The sequence below is a fragment of the Equus asinus genome, chromosome 3 (assembly GCF_041296235.1).
Source record: "Equus asinus isolate D_3611 breed Donkey chromosome 3, EquAss-T2T_v2, whole genome shotgun sequence".
NCBI classification, from domain to species: domain Eukaryota; kingdom Metazoa; phylum Chordata; class Mammalia; order Perissodactyla; family Equidae; genus Equus; species Equus asinus.
The window spans coordinates 63,604,349-63,613,356 of record NC_091792.1 but is presented as its reverse complement, the minus strand read 5'-3'; the positions used below and the strand labels follow the sequence as shown (position 1 = coordinate 63,613,356).

Genomic DNA, 9,008 nt, shown 5'->3' with positions numbered 1-9,008 from the left:
AGAAACACAACTGATTTTTATGTATTGATTTTACATCCTACAACTTTACTGAATTCATTGATTAGTTCTAACAGTTTTTTGATGGAATCTTTAGGGTTTTCTCTATATAATGTCATATCATCTGCAAATAGAGACAGTTTTACTTCTTGCTTTGTGACTTAGATGCTTTTATTTCTTTTTCTTGCCTTTGGCTCTGGCTAGGACTTCCAGTAGTATGCTAGATAAATTGGCAGGAGTAGGCATACTTGTCTTCTTTCTGATCTTAGAGGAAAAGCTTTTAGCTTTTCGTTGTGGGGTATGATGTTAACTGTGGGCTTGTCATATGTAGCCCTTATTATGTTGAAGTGCAGCCCCTCCATATTCAGTTTGTTGAGAGTTTTTATCATAAATGGATGTTGAATTTTGTTAAATGCTTTTTCTGCATCTATTGAGATGATCATATGATTTTTATCCTTCATTTTGTTAATGTGGTGTATCACATTGATTAACTTGTGGGTGTTGAAAAAGGCCTATCATTTTAATCCATCCATTTCTTTTAATTATTAGGGCCACTGTCCCTAATCCAGTCCTTCATCATTTTATCCCTGAATGATTGCTGCAGTAGTCAATTTACCTATTTATAGTTTTTTACCACGCAGATCCAGCCTGTACTCACTAATCTTCTGGAAATGCTTCTTTGTCATATCATTTCTCTACGCAAGAGCCCTCAAAGGCTCCTTACTGCATCTAGTTTAGGTGTTGCCTGCCCTCAGCCCTCCCTTTCCATCTGCCCTTCCTGCTCGCCCTCACAGGGTGCAGGTCAAGCCTATACTCCGCTCCTGATAGCAAACTCTTTCCTACCTCTGCCCTCTGGCTCCTCTCTGTCTATCCAAGCCTTGCCCTCCCCTAGGGACTTGGGTCAAGTTCACCTTCACAGTGGCTCTTTAATCACCCCAGCCCATACTGACTTTGTTCTTTGAACTACAACTATGCTTGACATCTTTAAATTGCAGACTAGAGCTTAAAGGTTCTCCAATAGTTTCTTGTCTGTAAGACCTCCTTTCCTGCTGGACTGTAGTTTCCTTGCTTGCAGGGATCCTGTCTTGTCTTTAGAACCCTGTACAGGGTCTGGAAAAGAAACAGTTTTTTTATTGAGTACAAAAGGATGGTATCCTTGTTAAATACACTGATTACCAAATGGATAGGTGCTCATGAAAAGTCAGTAATTCGGTATTTCAATGATATCAACAGGAGAGTATTTATTTATTTGGGCTTTTCCATAAAACTGCCTTGCAATAGAGCTGTGATTCTCAACTCAGGGGGCATGCTCTTCTGAGTTCGGTATCATAGCACCCACCCCGATTTTTATGCACTCCCCAGAATTATCCCCACAGAGAGTCACTGATACTAACGTGAGAGTCATTGCCCTCAGGTGTACTGGGGTTGAGAACCACCATGAGAGAAAATTGAAAGTATTGATAGTATTTATTAAAATAAGATTATATCTATCCACCTGTGTTATAATTGCACCTTTCCCAGAGTATATCTGAGTTCCTAGTTCTTTGAGCACCAATGAGGAAGGGAGTCTACTCTACAAAGAGGGGTAGAATACCCAGGTCTCGGAATTCCATGGGCTTCCCCTCCGGCAGGCGGGAGCAGACACCCTGACAGCTCACTGCTCTTGTAGAACATCTGTTACCGCCTTAGATTCCACTTCTGATCGCTTCTCGGCCTTTTGGCTGAGATCAAGTGTAGTATCTGAACGTCGGCGCCCTCGTGAGGAGGCACGGCCTCTCGTCCCCTGCTCCTACACTCCTTGGTGCCTGTGCATTTTTTCCTTACGGTATACACACACACACACACACTCAGATATTTCTTCTTGTTCCTCATGGATAAGGTTTTTGTGATGTAAATGTCTTCACAAATTAGGAAACTGAGACTCACAGAAGTTAAAGGGCCCACCCACAACCATGAAGCAGAGTGGGGCAGCTCTGCCAGAAGTGCCTAAGATTTTTCTTCCCCCATTCTATGTTTGAGAAATAAAGTAAACATCCTTGGCTGCTGAGTTTGAGGTAATGGCAGAATAAAGTGCAAATGCCCTGGAAGGAGGGCAGAAGAGTGGCACTGAATGAGGGAGGATGGTCAGCACTGGGGTGGAGATTTGGGAGTCATCCTTGGAATCTGGTAAAGCAGACAGGGCTGACGACCCCTCAGGCGAGGACGCAAGAGCATCAGGAGAGTAAGCAGAGAGTTGCTACACATTCTGGGAAAAGACGACAGGTAAGAGACAGGGAGAAGAATCCGAGTTGGAGAGTCAGTAGTATGTAGGAGTAAAATAAGATAGTAGCTGGAGGAGAGGGCGGGCATCAGCAGCAGTCGCCAAGATGGGGACAGACTTCTGAAAAGAAAAGAATACTCATCTATATCAAATACCACAGAGAGGTCAAGTAGGATAAAGATGGAGAAAAGCTTATTTGATTTGGCAATTAGGAGGGTCCTGGTAACCCAGGTGCTATGTCTGAATGTTTGTGTCCCCCCAAAATTCATATGTTGAAATCCTAACCCCCATGGTGATGGTATTATTAGGTGGGGTCTTTGGGAGGTGATTAAGTTATGAGAGTGGAGCCCCCATTAAGGGGATTAGTGCCCTTATAAAAGAGACCCCGGAGGGCTCCCTCACTCCTTCTACTACACGAGGACACAGGGAGCACACTGCCGTCTGTGAACCAGGCAAAGGGTCCTCACAGACGTCAGATCTGCCAGCAACTTGATCTTGGACTTCCCTGTCTCCAGAACTGTGAGAAATAAATTTCTGTTGTTTATAAGCCACCCAGTCTATGATAATTTGTTTTAACAGCCCGAAGGGACTAAGATACCATGAGAACGCAATTGCTACGAGGTTAAGGCTGAGATCAGGTTTCCTGACCTAAGGAAAGTAGATACTGAAGAACAGAAGAAAGACACGCGTGTCACTCACGGGAAAGTGCTTAGTGAAATGAAGGAAGGAACAAAGCTGGGTCAAATGATGACATTTTTGAGACGAGTTGTAAAGTGTGGGTGGAGAATGTATGGCACCTGCAAGAGGTTTAATTGAGAAAGCTCAGTCCTAGGATGAAAAGCGATGGAACCAGGAGCCCAGGTGGATGGGGACAATAGCTTTAGCAGGGGCCATTTTGTTGGAAACCTCAGCCTTCTCTCTCCCTTACAGCCGGGGCGATGCACAGCCATGAGGGCTTCACTACTCTAAGGCACCTTGGTAAGAGATGAGGCTGTATCTGAAACGAGGCTTACAGATACATCACTCCCCCTCTTCTTTTTATTCTTCCATCTTTCAGTGTATGATTTGGTAGAATTAAGTAGATTCGCATTGTTGTGCAACAATTAACACCATTAATCTCTGGAACTTTTTCATCTTCCCAAACTGAAATTCTGTACCTATTAAATAATGGGTGCCCCTGGCAACCGCCATTCTATTTTCTGTCTCCATGAATTTGACTATTGTACTTACCTTATACAAGTGGAATCATACGGTATTTGTCCTTTTGTGTCTGGCATATTTCACTTAGCATGGTGTCCTCAAGGTTCATCCACATTCTACTTTGTGTCAGAATTTCCTTTGTTTTTAAGGCTGAGTAATATTCCAATATGTATATACCATATTTATTTACCCATTCATCCACCAATAGACCCTTGGGTTGCTTCCACCTTTTGACTATTGTGAATAATGCTGCTATGAATGTGGGTAAAAAAGATACATCTCCTAAATACTTTATTTGTGCAAACATTTTTTTTCCTTCCTGAAGCCCCAGTGCATGGTTGTATATCCTAGATGTGAGTCCTAGTTCTTCTATGTGAGCCACCACCACAGCATGGCTACTGACAGACAGGTGGTGTGGTTCCCTGACCGGGAAGTGAACCCAGGCTGTGGAAGCAGTGAGAGTGCCAAACTTCAACCAATAGACCATCAGGGTTAGCTCTCAAACATTTTTTTTTTGATGCTGCCAAAATTAGGGCTTAACAAGGTGATTAATTTCTACTTTAGAAATATGAGCATAACCAGGAAGAATTTGGAATATTTCTTAGCTGGGATCTTAAGAGTAGTTATGGGTGTGAGATGCATAGGATGAAGGGCAGAAATGCAAAGTGAGAGGAGAGGGTGAAGCTTCTGATTTAAAAGCCATAGGAGGAAAGCCCATAGTCAAAGTGAGGCTTCTGACAATAGTTAACCCCAGGGTAGATGCAGAGAGGATGGGAGGAGGCCATGTGGTATTTAGAATCAACACTGCGGAAAGGACATACAGATCTAATTCCTGCCCTGGGTCTATAATAACTGGATCACCTTGGCCAGGTCCCTTAACATCTCTGAATCTTGGAATCTTCATCTGTAATTGCTGATAGTAGTATCTCTCATGTTTGTTTCATGAGATTGTTTAAAAGTTCAAATGTGTTAATAGTGCAGGAGAAAGGGCGCTGTAATCTGTCAAGTACTATTAAAAAATCTTGGGGGCTGGCCCCGTGGCTGAGTGGTTAGGTTCGCCTGCTCCACTTCGGGGGCCCAGTGTTTTGCCGGTTCGAATCCTGGGTGCGGACATGGCACTACTCATCAGGCCATGCTGAGGTGGCGTCCCACATAGCACAACAGAGGACCTACAACTAGCATATACAGCTAGGTACCTGGGGGCTTTGGGGAGAAGAAGAAGAAAAAAAAAGGTTGGCAACAGATGTTAGCTCAGGTGCCAATCTTAAAAAAAAAAAAAAATCTGCATTCTGATAAAAAATAGAGAACCTAAAATATGGGAAATAGACAAAATATAGAAAAAAAAGAATATCCCAGAATTCCAGAATAAGCTTGGGGAGAGAATAGGATGTCCAAGAGACTACTCAGCATAAGGACTATAATTTATGGCATCAAGAAGAACCCAAGAGCGTAGCCCGCTTTATTCACTACACATCTTTCAGGACCCACAACACTGTTATCCCTGATTCTAATTTTTCCTAACCTCTTCCCCCAGGTAGAAAAAACTGCTCCATCCTCACTGCTTGCCTCTATTTTAGTACTGATAACTACACACTTTGGTTGCTTTTTTCTCTCTTTATTCTCTTCTTTATTGTGGTAAAAAACACATAACAAAATTCATTATCTTAACCATTTTTAAGTGTGCAGTTCAGTGGCATTAAGTACATTCACACTGTTGTGCAACCATCACCACCATCCATTTTCCCAAACTGAAGCTCCGTACCCACTAAACACTAACTCCCAATGTTCCCCTCTCCACAGCCTCTGGCAATCTCTGTTCTACTTTCCCTCTCTTTGAATTTGACTGCTCCAGGTAGGGAAATCACACTGTATTTGTCCTTTTGTGTCTGGCTTATTTTACTTAGCCTAATATCCTCAAGCTTCACCCATGTTGTAGCATGTGTCAGAAGTTCCCTCCTTTTTAAGGCTGAATATTAGTCTATTGTATGTACTTGTGTTACATACATACACATTGTATGTACATACATTCCACCATGTACGTTGTATGAACACGTATATACATGTTCCAATGTATATACTACATTTAGTTATCCATTCGTCTGTCAGTGGACACTCGGGTTGTTCCCACCTTTTGGCTATCGTAAATAATAATGCTAGGAACATGGGTGTACAAACATCTCTTTGAATCCCTGCTTTCAACTCTTTTGGGTCTATACCCAGAAGTGGAATTGCCGGATCATGTAATAATTTAGTTTTTTAAGGAATCTCCATACTGTTTTCCATAACAGCTGCCAATTTACATTCCCACCAGCAATTTACAAAGTTTCCAATTTCTCTGCATCCTTCCCAACATTTGCTATTTTGTGTTTTCTATAACAGCCATGCTAATGGGTGTAAACTGGTTGGTTACTTTTTAAAATACATGTTTCTTCTTTAGACTGTAAGTTCTTCAAAAACTGACTACGATTATTTGTTTGATTGATTTGATTGGAGTCAAAGACCTGAGCTGCATAAATATTTCCCTAAGGGTGCTAGTATAAATATTCAAAATTGCCCAATAGTAGTAAAAAATATGTTTCACCGATGTCAGTCAGGTCTGAATTTTTAAGAGACCCCTAAACGGGCAGAAAAGGTGCAGCTCCCTGGACTCACATAGGAGGGGAAGGAGCGCCCTCTTGTGTCCTTTCTCTGCCAGTGTCAGCGAATAAAGAAGCCAGCAGAGAAATGAACATTTCAGATCTCTGACAGCAGTCCAATGAATGACAAGTCCTAAACTCCACTCGTGTGCCTACTGCATAAAAGAAAATGGAGAAAATATAGATCGAGTGAAACTAGGATCCTTCAAGAATTTCCAATCTAGAAGGGGGGTGGGATAAAATACATGCAGAAATAACAACAGTAGAAGATTATAAAGCAAAATGGATAGATTACTACGTGACTCAGAAGGATTAGGCCTTTGCAGAAGATAAGTCAAGATTCACATCAAAATGTAAACCTTGCTCTTGAAGAAAGAGCTCGAGTTGGCACTGGGGTTTCTCTTAAGACTCCAGCTCCAGTGTGTCTCTGACCCGAGGGTTGGGGGGCAGCCTCCATGGAGGGGCCACACAGGTCCAGCCCTTCTAAGGTTTAGACAAGCTCACTGTGCACTCCCTCTCTTTTGGAGGGAGGCCCTGGGAACTCATCCTGTGTTCCTTTCTTCCCTGTAGTGTCCTTCCCATAGCTGCCTTTCTCTTGAGTTTCATCTCCCAACACTCTTTCTTTCCCTAAACCGGCTGTTGATTGGGACCCTGTCTCTGTGGCTTCCCCTGGCCTTGATGCTCACAAAGATAATTACATAGGTCCTCTGGCTTTAGAGTTTTTGCAAGTATAATCAGTTTGGGGACCAGTTACAAAGGATTAAGCAGGTCTCTTGCAGTCTTCGCTCCTGGAAGCAGCCTTCAGGGGCCCCTTTGAGTCCTGAGTGGGTACAGCCCTTCCCTCGGTCTGCCTCCTTCTCCAGTGCTGAGTGAAGACGGAATCCAGGTGTGGCGGTAGATGTGACGAAATATCCAATCAGGAGGAAACCAGTGTTCATTAGGGAAGCAGTCTGATGGGAAGAGCCGTCCTTTAGAGTCAAACACGTCTGGGTTTAAAGCCTGGCTCTGCTGCTTTGCGGCCGTGGCCACCTGTGGCTCATTACGTTATCCCCAATTTTGCAGTTAGGAAATGGGCATGATACCCACCTCCCTCCCTCATGATTCTTGTGAGATTAAATAAGAGAGAGTACATCACCGCTTAGGAAGTATCTAGTGTAAAAAATGCCTGTCTTCTTCTTGCCCCAAACCTCCTTCTTATCCTGAATTTCCTGTGAGTCGCAGGGCTGTGTGTGAGACTTCTGGGTCAGTTGCACAATAACTGAGATTTTAGGTCAACAAGAGCTGTATGGGACGCAGAAGAATAGCTGCTTTGTCTCTATCCTCGAGTAGGATGGTGTGGGGAAGGTATTTCCAAACCATCCTAATTGCTTCCCAAGACTTTTTCCAGTTGTCCAAGCCAGGAATCTGGGAGTCATCCTCGATGTCTCCTTGTCTCTCACCGCCCACATCTCTAAGTTCTGTTACTTTTCCTTAAGATATTCTAAATCTTCTGGTTCTCTCCGCCCCCTCCATTATTTCACCTTAAATCACCATTGTCTCTTCCATGGAAAACCACAATGGCTTCCTAATTGGTTTCAGTATTGTCCCTCTTCTTAATTATCCAGCAGCTAGAGCTCTTTCTAAATGCAGGTCTCAGCAAGTCACTCCCCTATTGAAGATCACTTATGAATCGCTCAACTACCTTCGAGATACATTCTTAACTCCTTAGCGCGGTTTAGTTCCTGTTTGTCTCCTGCCTACTTTTCCAGCTTACTCTCTTATCAACCCTGCTGCAACCCCCACTCCAAGGCACAGGGACTGAGTGTTTCTCAGACCTGGGACTTTTAGTGCTAAAACCAGGACAGCCCTGGGCAAACCAGGATGCTGGTGACCCTAGTTTTGCCCTGGGTTTCTGCACATCTTATTCCTTTCTCTCAAATGCTCCCCCTTGGCTGTCCCACCTCCTATCTACTACTCAATACTACTCATCCTCAGTTTCTGCTTGGACACCACTCCCACAGCTCCCCGTGGAGTAGTTTATTTGTCCCTTCCAGGAGCTGTCAAGGCATGCTCTCCTTGCAGCTATCACTGTATTGTAATGGCTGCTTTGTCTCCCTCGCGGTTATAACTCATTAAAGACAGGAACTGTTCTTTTCTCCTACCTATATTCCAAGAGCCTAGTAAAGAGTCTGGCACATAGTAGGTGTTCAATAAAGTTTTCTTTCTTTCTTTCTTTTTTCTTTTGAGGAAGATTGGCCCTGAGCTAACATGTTGCCAATTTCCCTTTCTTTTTTGCTTGAGGAAGATTGTCACTGAGCTAACATCTGTGCCAATCTTCCTCTATTTTGTATGTGGGATGCTGCCACAGCATGGCTTGATGAGCAGTGTGTAGGTCCACGCCTGGGGTTTGAACCTGCAAACCCCAGGCTGCTGAAGTGGAGCGTGTGAACTTAACCACTACGCCACCAGGCTGTCCCCACAATAAAGTTTTCTTGAATTAATGAATATTAATATAAATTTATCTTATTAATGTTGTCTGATTCACGTCACTATGGGGGATGTTATGGACTGAATGTTTATGTCCCCCAAAATTCATACGGTGAAGTCTTAACCTCCAGAGTGGCTGTATTTGGAGAGAGGGTCTCTAAAGAAGTAATTAAGGTTAAATAACTTCGTAAGGGTAAGGTCCTGATCTGAAAGGAATAGTGTCCTTATAGGAAGGAGCACCAGAGAGAGCTCTCAACGTCTCTCTCTCTCAACCTCTCTTTCTCTCTGCACAGGCAACAAGGAAAGGCCATGTGAGCACACAGTGAAAAGGCAACCCAAGGAGAGAGCTCTCAGCAGACACCAACCCCGCCAACATGAGACATTGATGTTGGACTTCCAGCCTCCAGAACTGTGAGAAAATTAATTTCCGTCATTTAAGCCACTCAGTC

General features: G+C 43.4%; 1 pseudogene; it reads left to right on the top strand.

The window, feature by feature from the left end:
* Positions 1–1,698: 1,698 nt before the first annotated feature.
* On the top strand, positions 1,699–1,797 carry LOC123284854 (U2 spliceosomal RNA; annotated as a pseudogene).
* Positions 1,798–9,008: the final 7,211 nt, after the last annotated feature.